Here is a 13,078-nt window from a genome sequence, read left to right as displayed (position 1 = left end):
GCCATCTTGTGTGCAACATAAACAGCATGGTAAAAAAAAAAAAACCCGCTCCGTCACCAAGTTTGACAGACCGGAGTAAATGAGTGCATTTTCCATCTTTTTCTGCTTCAAGTTTGCTGGTGACACCCCTGCAAGTGTGGCTTCAGCACACTGAAAGTTCACAGCAGTGAACTCACACAAGTGAACTTAGACCAGTGAACTCACAACAGTGAACTCACACCAGTGAACTCACAACAGTGAACTCACACCAGTGAACTCACAACAGTGAACTTACACAAGTGAACTCACAACAGTGAACTCACAACAGTGAACTCACACAAGTGAACTCACACAAGTGAACTTACACCAGTGAACTCACAACAGTGAACTTACACAAGTGAACTCACACCAGTGAACTCACAACAGTGAACTTACACAAGTGAACTCACATCAGTGAACTCACAACAGTGAACTCACACAAGTGAACTCACACAAGTGAACTTACACCAGTGAACTCACAACAGTGAACTCACAACAGTGAACTCACACCAGTGAACTCACAACAGTGAACTCACAACAGTGAACTCACAACAGTGAACTCACAACAGTGAACTCACACAAGTGAACTCACATCAGTGAACTCACAATAGTGAACTCACACCAGTGAACTCACAATGGTGAACTCACAATAATGAACACACAACAGTGAACTCACAATAGTGAACTCACAACAGTGAACACACAATAGTGAACACACAATGGTGAATTCACAATAATGAACACACAACAGTGAACTCACAATAGTGAACACACAACAGTGAACTCACAATAGTGAACACACAACAGTGAACTCACAATAGTGAACACACAACAGTGAACTCACAATGGTGAACTCACAATAATGAACACACAACAGTGAACTCACAATAGTGAACTCACAACAGTGAACACACAATAGTGAACACACAACAGTGAACTCACAATAGTGAACACACAACAGTGAACTCAATAGTGAACACACAACAGTGAACTCACAATAGTGAACACACAACAGTGAACTCACAATAGTGAACACACAACAGTGAACTCACAATAGTGAACACACAACAGTGAACTCACAATAGTGAACTCACAACAGTAAACACACAATAGTGAACACACAACAGTGAACTCACAATAGTGAACACACAACAGTGAACTCAATAGTGAACACACAACAGTGAACTCACAATAGTGAACACACAACAGTGAACTCACAATAGTGAACACACAACAGTGAACTCACAATTACCTTCTTTTCTCGCCTGTAGCTTCAATTTTTGATGCGAAACTGGAGAATTTTTCTTGTAATATTTAAATCATCATATATCAAATCGAGGTACATCAGAAGGTGATGAATGATGAATTGTGTAAGTGTTAGTATCAGTGTCACTGCATTCTGCAGCGTAAACAGGTACCTAATCCGTGAACATCCCTTAAAATTAATGTACATGTTGTCGTCCCTCTGACAGCTTGTCTGTATGTGTGTGTATATGATGATGGAAGTGGTTAAGTGCGTTTTTATGTCCTGGTATTTAGTATATTTACAATTTCGACTTATTTTATGAAATATTACCTTCGTATTTTAAAGTAAGTAACAAGAAACGTATATTGATCTTGTAGTAATAGGTAAAACTGACACAATAAGTCTGAAAGTTTTGGTTCAGAAAAGAACCTTTCGGTTTGAGGTTAGAAGCTGGCCTAGGTGATATGTTTATCCCAGAGTGAATGATCGCCAGTGTCAGCCAGAAGCCAGTGTGGACTACACCCGAGGCAGAAATGATCTATTGTGGACAGTCATCAACATTTTACCCATCAACATTGGCAAAGAAAAAAAAATTTACCACTGAGAATGATATACAAAACAACCTTTGCCTACCTGGATAGGTCATTTTAATAATGATTTGTTATAGACTTTTTGCTGAATCAGCATAAGGAACTTTTTTCTACCATACTTCGTGCTCCTTAATTATTAAGACTGCGTGTAACCTGTATACAACCAGTCAGGAACATTCTGTCTGTACAGTTGGAATTACAGTAAGCACTCGGTGTATATTCTCTCAGTGACATACCATAGCAGTATATATACACTTATGTCATTATTTATCATGAAAAAAGATAAATATTGAATAAATTACTAGGTGAAGTGCTGGGTAGCATAGGTTCCAATCATCTGTTGGCCTGACACAGAAAGTTCTGTAGGAAAATCCCTGGTGTCACTGGCGCCAGCATCACCACTATTATTCTCTCTCTCTCTCTCTCTCTCTCTCTCTCTCTCTCTCTCTCTCTCTCTCTCTCTCTCTCTTTCTCTCTCTCTCTCTCAAGTCCTTTTTCCCCCTCTCACTTCCCTTTCATCCTCGCATTATCTCTCTTCTGCTTTCTTATTCTTTTATCTAAAGCTCTTCCTTTCCTTGCAACAAATATTCTTCTCGTTTTATCTCCCCTTTTCTCTTCCAGTTTCTCTCCCTCTCCCGCTTTCCTCTCCTCCCATCCATCTTGCGTTCTCACTATCCTCTTTTATTCATCCTTTCCTCTGCCATCCTTTTTTCCCCTTCACTCTCTCCTTGCATCCTTCCCATCACTCTTCCCTCCATACTTAGCCATTTTTCCAGTTCGCGTCAATATACACTATATTATGGCGGTCTCTCAGGACAGGAGGCTTAACGTCTCTCTCTCTCTCTCGATTTATATTGCATGCTACACTTAATTCTATACTTGAAAGACTAAAGATTTTTTCAACACACCGGCCGTCTCCCACCCAGACAGTGTGACCAGAAAAATGGAGACAAGAGCTTTTATTCTTTTTATACTTAGTAATTTCTACAGGAGAAGGGGTTACTATCCCCTTGTTTCCGGCATCTTGGTCGCCTCTTATGACACGCATGGCTTACGAAGGAAGGATTCTTCTCCACTTTTCCCATGGAGAATAATAATAATAAAATAATAATAATAATAATAATAATAATAATAATTAATAATAATAATAATAATAATGTCTTTTTATTTACATAGAAGGTCATTTCAGTCCCATGCCCCAGTCTTCTTTCAAAGCAAAACTCCAGTCACCTTAACACCTGGTGACCCTGTTCACCTAGGTGTCAATAGGTACCTAGGTGTTACTCGACCTTGATGAATAACTTTGTGACTTTGTAAATGGTCCAAGTCGGACCGAAACGTCGTCGTAAGCTCCTGTCTTCTATGTGCGGGTTATTTGTGTATCGACCTTAATGGGTGGTATGCTGGAGTGCTAGTGTATGCCGGGTCGAGTGAGCTTTGTAATGAGGTGAGGTAAGATAATAGCGTTTAAATTCAACTGTAACAAAAAAAGAAGAGAAACAAACATGAAAAAGATTAAACGCGTTCTGAACCTAAAGTTTGAAATGGGAAAAGTTTGAGCAACAAGTGTATTGAACCTGTGTGGCGACTGTGGTGTTGAACCTTTGTGATGACTATGATGATGAACCTGTGTGGTGACTGTGGTGTTGAACCTGTGTGGTGATTGTGGCGTTGAACCTGTGTGGTGATTGTGGCGTTGAACCTGTGTGGTGACTGTAGTGTTGAACCTGTGTGGTGACTGGTGTTGAACCTGAGTGGTGACTGTGGTGTTGAACCTGTGTGGTGACTGTGGTGTTGAACCTCAGTGGTGATTGTGGTGTTGAACCTGTGTGGTGACTGTGGTGTTGAACCTCAGTGGTGATTGTGGTGTTGAACCTGTGTGGTGACTGTGGTGTTGAACCTGTGTGATGACCGTGGTGTTGAACCTGTGTGGTGACTGTGGTATTGAACCTGTGTGGTGACTGTGGTGTTGAACCTGTGTGGTGATTGTGGTATTGAACCTGTGTGGTGACTGTGGTGTTGAACCTCAGTGGTGATTGTGGTGTTGAACCTGTGTGATGACCGTGGTGTTGAACCTGTGTGGTGATTGTGGTGTTGAACCTGTGTGATGACCGTGGTGTTGAACCTGTGTGGTGATTGTGGTATTGAACCTGTGTGGTGACTGTGGTGTTGAACCTGTGTGGTGACTGTGGTGTTGAACCTGTGTGATGACTGTGGTGTTGAACCTGTGTGATGACTGTGGTGTTGAACCTGTGTGGTGACTGTGGTGTTGAACCTGTGTGGTGAATGTGGTGTTGAACCTCAGTGGTGATTGTGGTGTTGAACCTGTGTGGTGACTGGTGTTGAACCTGTGTGATGACTGTGGTGTTGAACCTGTGTGGTGACTGTGGTGTTGAACCTGTGTGGTGACTGTGGTGTTGAACCTGTGTGGTGACTGTGGTGTTGAACCTGTGTGATGACTGTGGTGTTGAACCTGTGTGGTGACTGTGGTGTTGACTGTGGTGTTGAACCTGTGTGGTGACTGTGGTGACTGTGGTGTTGAACCTGTGTGGTGACTGTGGTGTTGAACCTGTGTGGTGATTGTGGTGTTGAACCTGTGTGATGACTGTGGTGTTGAACCTGTGTGGTGACTGTGGTGTTGAACTTGTGTGGTGACTGTGGTGTTGAACATGTGTGGTGATTGTGGTGTTGAACCTGTGTGATGACTGTGGTGATGAACCTGTGTGATGACTGTGATGTTCAACCTGTGTGGTGACTGTGGTGATGAACCTGTGTGGTGACTGTGGTGTTGAACCTGTGTGGTGACTGTGTGAACCTGTGTGTGACTGTGGTGAACCTGTGTGATGACTGTGGTGATGAACCTGTGTGATGACTGTGATGTTCAACCTGTGTGGTGACTGTGGTGATGAACCTGTGTGGTGACTGTGGTGTTGAACCTGTGTGGTGACTGTGGTGTTGAACCTGTGTGGTGACTGTGGTGTTGAACCTGTGTGATGACTGTGGTGTTGAACCTGTGTGGTGACTGTGGTGTTGAACCTGTGTGGTGACTGTGGTGTTGAATCTGTGTGGTGACTGTGGTGTTGAACCTGTGTGGTGTTGAACCTGTGTGGTGACTGACTGTGGTGTTGAACCTGTGTGGTGACTGTGGTGTTGAACCTGTGTGGTGACTGTGGTGTTGAACCTGTGTGGTGACTGTGGTGTTGAACCTGTGTGGTGACTGTGGTGTTGAACCTGTGTGGTGACTGTGGTGTTGAACCTGTGTGGTGACTGTGGTGTTGAACCTGTGTGGTGACTGTGGTGTTGAACCTGTGTGGTGACTGTGGTGTTGAACCTGTGTGGTGACTGTGGTGTTGAACCTGTGTGGTGACTGTGGTGTTGAACCTGTGTGGTGACTGTGGTGTTGAACCTGTGTGGTGACTGTGGTGTTGAACCTTTGTGGTGACTATGATGATGAACCTGTGTGGTGACTGTGGTGTTGAACCTGTGTGGTGACTGTGGTGTTGAACCTGTGTGGTGACTGTGGTGTTGAACCTGTGTGGTGACTGTGGTGTTGAACCTGTGTGGTGATTGTGGCGTTGAACCTGTGTGGTGATCTGTGGTGTTGAACCTGTGTGGTGACTGTGGTGTTGAACCTGTGTGGTGACTGTGGTGTTGAACCTGTGTGGTGACTGTGGTGTTGAACCTGTGTGGTGACTGTGGTGTTGAACCTGTGTGGTGACTGTGGTGTTGAACCTGTGTGGTGACTGTGTGGTGTGTGGTGACTGTGGTGTTGAACCTGTGTGGTGACTGTGGTGTTGAACCTCTGTAGTGACTGTGGTGTTGAACATGTGTGGTGACTGTGGTGTTGAACCTGTGTAGTGACTGTGGTGTTCAACCTGTGTAGTGACTGTGGTGTTGAACATGTGTGGTGACTGTGGTGTTGAACCTGTGTGGTGACTGTGGTGTTGAACCTGTGTAGTGACTGTGGAGTTGAACCTTTGTTGTGACTGTGGTGTTGAACCTGTGTAGTGACTGTGGTGTTGAACATTTGTCGTGACTGTGGTGACTGTGGTGTTGAACCTGTGTAGTGACTGTGGTGTTGAACATTTGTCGTGACTGTGGTGTTGAACCTGTGTGGTGACTGGTGTTGAGCCTGTGTGGTGGCTGTGTTGAACCTATGTGGTGACTGTGGTATTGAATCTGTGTGGTGACTGTGGTGTTGAACCTGTGTGGTGACTGTGGTGTTGAACCTGTGTGGTGACTGTGGTGTTGAACCTCTGTAGTGACTGTGGTGTTGAACCTGTGTGGTGACTGTGGTGTTGAACCTGTGTGGTGACTGTGGTGTTGAACCTGTGTAGTGACTGTGGTGTTGAACCTGTGTAGTTACTGTGGTGTTGAACATGTGTAGTGATTGTGGTGTTGAACCTGTGTGGTGACGATCAATGTAGAACTGCTGGGTGTCAGTATAGAGCTACTGGGTGCCAGTATAGAGCTGCTGGGTGTCATTATAGAGCTGCTGGGTGTCAGTATAGAGCTGCTGGGTGTCAGTATAGAGCTGCTGGGTGTCAGTATAGAGCTGCTGAATGTCAATATAGAGCTGCTGGGTGTCAGTATAGAGCTGCTGGATGTCAGTATAGAGCTGCTGGGTGTCAGTATAGAGCTGCTGGATGTCAGTATAGAGCTACTGGATATCAGTATAGATCTGCTGGGTGTCAGTATAGAGCTGCTGGGTGCCAGTATAGAGCTGCTGGATGTCGGTATAGAGCTGTTGGGTGCCAGTATAGAGCTGCTGGGTGCCAGTATAGAACTGCTGGGTGCCAGTATAGAGCTGCTGGGTGCCAGTATAGAGCTGCTGGGTGCCAGTATAGAGCTGCTGGGTGTCGCAGAGTTCCCCAGGAACTAAAAATAATGCTTATTGATTGGCAGGTTCGATGCTGGTTGGCATGTCAGAGTGGTAGTGGTGTGTGATGAACGTGTGGTGATGAACGTGTTGTGGTGTGTGGTGATGAGCGTGTGGTGGTATGTGGTGATGAGCGTGTGATTGTGTGTGGTGACGAGCGTGTCGTGGTGTGTGGTGACGAGAGTGTGGTGGTGTGTGGTGACGAGAGTGTGGTGGTGTGTGGTGACGAGAGTGTGGTGGTGTGTGGTGACGAGAGTGTGGTTGTGTGCGGTGACGAGCGTATAGTGGTGTGTGGTGACGAGAGTGTGGTGGTGTGTGGTGACGAGCGTGTGGTGGTGTGTAGTGATGAGCGTGTGGTGGTGTGTGGTGATGAGCGTGTGGTGGTGTGTGGTGATGAGCGTGTGGTGGTGTGTGGTGACGAGTGTGGTGGTGTGTGGTGACGAGAGTGTGGTGGTGTGTCGTGGTGTGTGGTGACGAGAGTGTGGTGGTGTGTGGTGATGAGCGTGTGGTGGTGTGTGGTGATGAGCGTGTGGTAGTGTGTGGTGACGAGAGTGTGGTGGTGTGTGGTGATGAGCGTGTGGTGATGTGTGGTGATGAGCGTGTGGTGGTGTTTGGTGACGAGAGTGTGGTGGTGTGTGGTGACGAGCGCGTGGTGGTGTGTGGTGGTGCCTGCTTGAGGGTATGGATGGTGGTGAGCGTGGGAAGTCTTCTGTCTCCTTCAACGAGTTTCTTAACATTGCACATGCAGGAGATTGATCTCCAGCAGCCACTTCTATTATCTTCTATTACATCGCACTCTCTAATATATATATATATATATATATATATATATATATATATATATATATATATATATATATATATATATATATATATATATATATATATATATGCAATAAGATCACAGTAAACAGGTGATTTCAGAATATGCAAAACAACCACTCTGAAAGAAAAGAGAAATTCCAAGCGCTTTCGTGACTACTCACATTATCAAGGAACTATGAAAGTAAAGCATCCAAGGAAGCTATATAAGGGGTCCGGCCAGCACCTCACTATCAGATCCCACAACGGTTAAACACCTGACGCGCGCCGACCCAACTTGGATAGGTCCCTTGCACAACTCACCCACAAACTATTCTACCCAAGAAAATTTAAAAATTATTATTTGTCCAGTGTATTATTAAATTCTTCCCAAATTATAATTAATAGAATTTGGGAAGAATTTAATAATACACTGGACAAATAATAATTTTTAAATTTTCTTGGGTAGAATAGTTTTTGGGTGAGTTGTGCAAAGGACCTATCCAGTTGGGTCGGCGCGCGTCAGGTGTTTAACCGTTGTGGGATCTGATAGTGAGGTGCTGGCCGGACCCCTTATACCATGGTCGACAGGAATATTATTGAATCTTGTTTCATAAAAAGCAGTTTTGACAATAATATGAATATTTCCTTTGGTTTATATAAATTAGATCCATTTATAATTAATAGAATTTGGGAAGAATTTAATAATACACTGGACAAATAATTTTTAAATTTTCTTGGGTAGAATAGCTTTGGCAATATAAACACAAATGCAGTATAATGTGATCCTTTATTGACTACGTTTCGCCCACACAGTGGGCTTTTTCAAGTCACAAACAGTTCTGCGAAACGTAGTCAATAAAGGATCACATTATACTGCATTTGTGTTTATATTGCCATCGTGTCGGTATTTTATACCATTTATTTCCAGAATAGCTTTGGGGTGAGTTTTGCAAAGGACCTATCCAAGTTGGCTCGCCGCGCGTCACGTGTTTAACCGTTGTGGGATCTGATAGTGAGGTGCTGGCCGGACCCCTTATATAGCTTCCTTGGATGCTTTACTTTCATAGTTCCTTGATAATGTGAGTAGTCACGAAAGCGCTTGGAATTTCTCTATTCTTTCAGAGTGGTTGTTTTGCATATATATATATATATATATATATATATATATATATATATATATATATATATATATATATATATATATATATATATATATATTATGAAAGCGCTCAGGGAATACAACCTGAGCGCTTTCATATATACACGTGTATATTATGATATAAAACTAATGAATGTAATAAATACTTAAGATAAGAGGAGCATCGTCCACGAGGACGATGCTCCTCTTATCTTCGGTCAGTGGCGAGACTGCTAGGAACCTAGGTGTGAGTATGTTTGTATGGTTAGTTGTGGTGGTGATAGTAGTAGCAGGTGTTGCCTCGTACTCATGTGATTAATAGCCTTGAACACCTGTTGCTGGCAGGCAAGTGGCATGCGTCACTACCGTAGTCGTAATTACCACCGGGTTACCTATTAATTTCTCAGCCAATCACTGCCTGGAACCCATCCTTGTCTTCTGTCAGCATGCGTCTCAATAACGTAACACCGTCTATAATGTGGGGGAAAATGCTATTACCTTCTTTCCGGGTTGTTGAATGCAGAAAAACCAGTTTACATCTGAGAAGCAGTACCAGTCCTGGTACTGAACCATGAGGTAACTGGCGCATTAATCCGGTACATCTGTTTTCCTTTAGGTATTGTTTAATCCCCTCTAGTGTCCCCGCTCTAAGCCCTATCTGCTTTTCCCGTGATTTTGATCAGCCTCTGGTGTGATATAACGTCAAATGCTTCGTTGCAGTCCAAGAAACTGCAGTTTACCCAATATTTGGTCTATCATATCACCTTAGACTGGTGAGACAAGATTTAACATTTGTCAACTCGTACTGGATGACGTTTATGATTATTCATAACTCTGACAGGCAACGGAAAGGGTTATATAAATTCCTGCAGGAATGCCATCCTTGCCAATGTTGTGTATGTGTGTGTGTGTGTGTGTGTGTGTGTGTGTGTGTGTGTGTGTGTGTGTGTGTGTGTGTGTGTGTGTGTGCACATCGCAATATAGTTTTATGATCTAGCGTTACTGTTGTTTATGATGACATCTATTTACATATTCATAACAAAAACTGCTAAGTGAGTTAGAAACTCATATACTCAACAAATATGTCAGAAAACACCCACACAGATCAAGTTTACAGTGTATATTTGGGCCCCGCAACGTTAACTGTGTGGATCTGAAGGATTATATATATATATATATATATATATATATATATATATATATATATATATATATATATATATATATATATATATATATATATATATATATATATATATATATGTATATGTCGTGCCGAATAGGCAGAACTTGCGATCTTGGCTTAAATAGCAAGGCTCATCTTGCCATATAGGACAAACGAAAATTTGTGTATGCAATAATTTCGCCAAAATCATTTTGAACCTAACGAAAAAAAATATATTTCACTGTGTTTGTTTAGTATTAAATTATTGTAAACAAATCTAAAATATATTTAGTTCGGTTAGGCTAAAATAAATTGTTCTTGTTTTAATAAGGTTAGGTAAGTTTTCTAAGATTCTTTTGGAGCAAAATTAAAAAATTTTACACTAACATTAATGAAAAAAATATATCTTTAAACGTATAAGAGAAAATTTTAGAAAGGACTTAATTTTAAGTGAGTTCTTGCTAAAAGACCAGTTTTACATATTCGGCACGACATATTCATATGTGAGAGTATTTTGAAAAGTCCCTCTACGGTACTCATTGTAGTTATATCTGGACACAAGGCCCATATGTTGTTTCATACTTAAAAATCTAAATTATATATTCAACTTGATATCTTATAAACAATAAGTAAGTAACTTGTGGATCGGAGGAACGATCTGTGTACTGTGTTCTGACCGAGGGTAGCGCTCCGGCCTTCCCTCTCCTGTCGATACATTGGGTCGAGTATGAGAAGACTATTTATTACCCTGGAGAGCCGATGGGCTGATTGATTGATTGATTACTTGATTGGCTTGTATGTGTACGTGAGCGCTCGTGTTTTGGTGTGTGTGTGTGTGTGTGTGTGTGTGTGTGTGTGTGTGTGTGTGTGTGTGTGTGTGTGTGTGTGTGTTTTAAGACAACTGAGTGCCACTGAGGCGGGGCTGAGTGGACAGGAATGAGGTTCTGAAGGAAGAGACAGATTATGCATTAGTGAATCCATACTACTCTACTAGATGACGTGTGTTTGTGTTTGTGTGTGTGTTCACAAGTGTGTGTGAACTCGTCGAGTGTTGTTTGCGGAGGTTTATACTCAGCTCCAGGCCCCCGCCTATTAACCTCAAAAATTGGCCAGCGTATACTTATTCCTGGCCTCCTGGGCCCTATCATACCCAATTTTGAAAACGTGTATGGAATTTGCCTCCACCGCCTCCCTAACCAACTCCCTACACTTTTATGCCACGCTAATTCTGAAGTTTGTCTTATCAAACCTGTGGCTTATCTGTGTTCTTAGCTATAACCATCTCTGTCATCTCTGTCGAAACCTCTGTGTATCCTGTAAGTCGCTATTATGTCTCCCTTCGTGCTTCTCTCTTCAAAGGTTGTCAGATTTGCTTCTTTGAGCCTATCGGCTCCGGATCTAGCCGTGATTTTGAACTCTATGCTGTCTCCAGCCTCTGAACGTCATTTCTCAAGTAAAGACTATGCTGTTGCTGAGTATTCTGAGACACGCCTGACGTGCCTCGTGCCTAATGTCTTGAAAGAATCTCACGAAATCGTAATAACACCTTTGTAAACAACTCGCGAACACTGTCCTGCTAATTTTAGGACTGACTTATTGTGTGTTCGAATCCTGTTCATTGCCTGTATTCCTGAAAGATTCCTGAAAGCAGTTCTAACATTTTCTGGCTCACAAGCCCTGATGTTACGTGGGTTACAAGTGCCTTTTGTGATATGTTCGATGTAAGAATTACTTCCAGGTTTTTCTCTTTACTTGTTTTCTGAAATTTTTTCGATCCCTTTCGAGTCAGAGTGTCCTCATGCACCTGTCCCCTGCCTCTTGAATAAACTAGCCCTGACCATCCTATCAAGTACTCTATTTTGTATGTCGTTATCAAGTTTGTCCCAGTTCTTCCGTCCTCTAAAGTCGTTTGGTTCAGTGCCTTTAGCCTCTCACACCTCATTCATCTCGGCTCTTGGGCTAGGCTCGTTCAATACGTCTGTCTATGTGTGTGTGTGTGTGTGTGTGTGTGTGTGTGTGTGTGTGTGTACTCGCCTAATTGTACTCACCTAATTGTGGTTGCAGGGGTTGAGACTCAGCTCCTGGCCCCGCCTCTTCACTGATCGCTACTGGATCCTCTCTCTCTCTGCTTCCTGAGCTTTGTCATACCTCTTCTTAAAACTATGTATGGTTCCTGCCTCCACTACTTCACTTGCTAGGCTATTCCACTTGCTGACAACTCTATGACTGAAGAAATACTTCCTAACGTCCCTGTGACTCGTCTGAGTCTTCAGCTTCCAGTTGTGACCCCTTGTCCCTGTGTCCCCTCTCTGGAACATCCTATCTCTGTCCACCTTGTCTATTCCCCGCAGTATCTTGTATGTCGTTATCATGTCTCCCCTGACCCTTCTGTCCTCCAGTGTCGTCAGTCCGATTTCCCTTAACCTTTCCTCGTACGACATTCCCTCGAGCTCTGGGACTAGCCTTGTTGCAGACCTTTGTACTTTCTCTAATTTCTTGACGTGCTTGACCAGGTGTGGGTTCCAGACTGGTGCTGCATACTCCAGTATGGGCCTAACATACACAGTGTACAGTGTCTTGAACGATTCCTTATTAAGGTATCGGAACGCTATTCTCAGGTTTGCCGGGCGCCCGTATGCTGCAGCGGTTATTTGGTTGATGTGTGCCTCCGGTGATGTGCTCGGTGTTATGGTCACCCCAAGGTCTTTCTCCCTGAGTGAGGTCTGTAGTCTTTGTCCACCTAGCCTATACTCTGTCTGCGGTCTTCTTTGCCCCTCCCCAATCTTCATGACTTTGCATTTGGCTGGATTGAATTCGAGAAGCCAGTTGCTGGACCACATGTCCAGCCTGTCCAGGTCTCTTTGCAGTCCTGCCTCATCCTCGTCCGATTTAATTCTTCTCATCAACTTCACGTCATCTGCGAACAGGGACACTTCAGAGTCTATTCCTTCCATCATGTCGTTCACATATATCAAAAATAGCAGTGGTCCTAGAACTGACCCCTGTGGGACCCCGCTTGTAACAGACGCCCACTGTGATACCTCTTCACGTACCATGACTCGTTGCTGCCTCCCTGTCAGGTATTCTCTTATCCATTGCAGTGCCCTCCCTTTTACGTGCGCCTGATCCTCCAGCTTCTGCACTAATCTCTTGTGGGGAACTGTGTCAAAAGCCTTCCTGCAGTCTAGGAAAACGCAATCTACCCACCTCTCTCTCTCGTGTCTTACTTCTGTTACCT

The 13,078-nt window shown here is 43.5% G+C and overlaps 1 protein-coding gene across 1 annotated transcript in view; it reads left to right on the top strand.

The window, feature by feature from the left end:
- The window catches only part of LOC128695653 (inactive tyrosine-protein kinase 7), a 201,003-nt gene that overhangs the window by 40,335 nt on the left and 147,590 nt on the right, over positions 1–13,078 (top strand). The gene's annotated exons all lie outside the window — the stretch shown is intronic.

Source organism: Cherax quadricarinatus, chromosome 42, assembly GCF_038502225.1.
Source record: "Cherax quadricarinatus isolate ZL_2023a chromosome 42, ASM3850222v1, whole genome shotgun sequence".
Lineage (NCBI taxonomy): Eukaryota > Metazoa > Arthropoda > Malacostraca > Decapoda > Parastacidae > Cherax > Cherax quadricarinatus.
The sequence above is the reverse complement of the archived record's forward strand: the minus strand, read 5'-3'. Positions and strand labels throughout refer to the sequence as shown.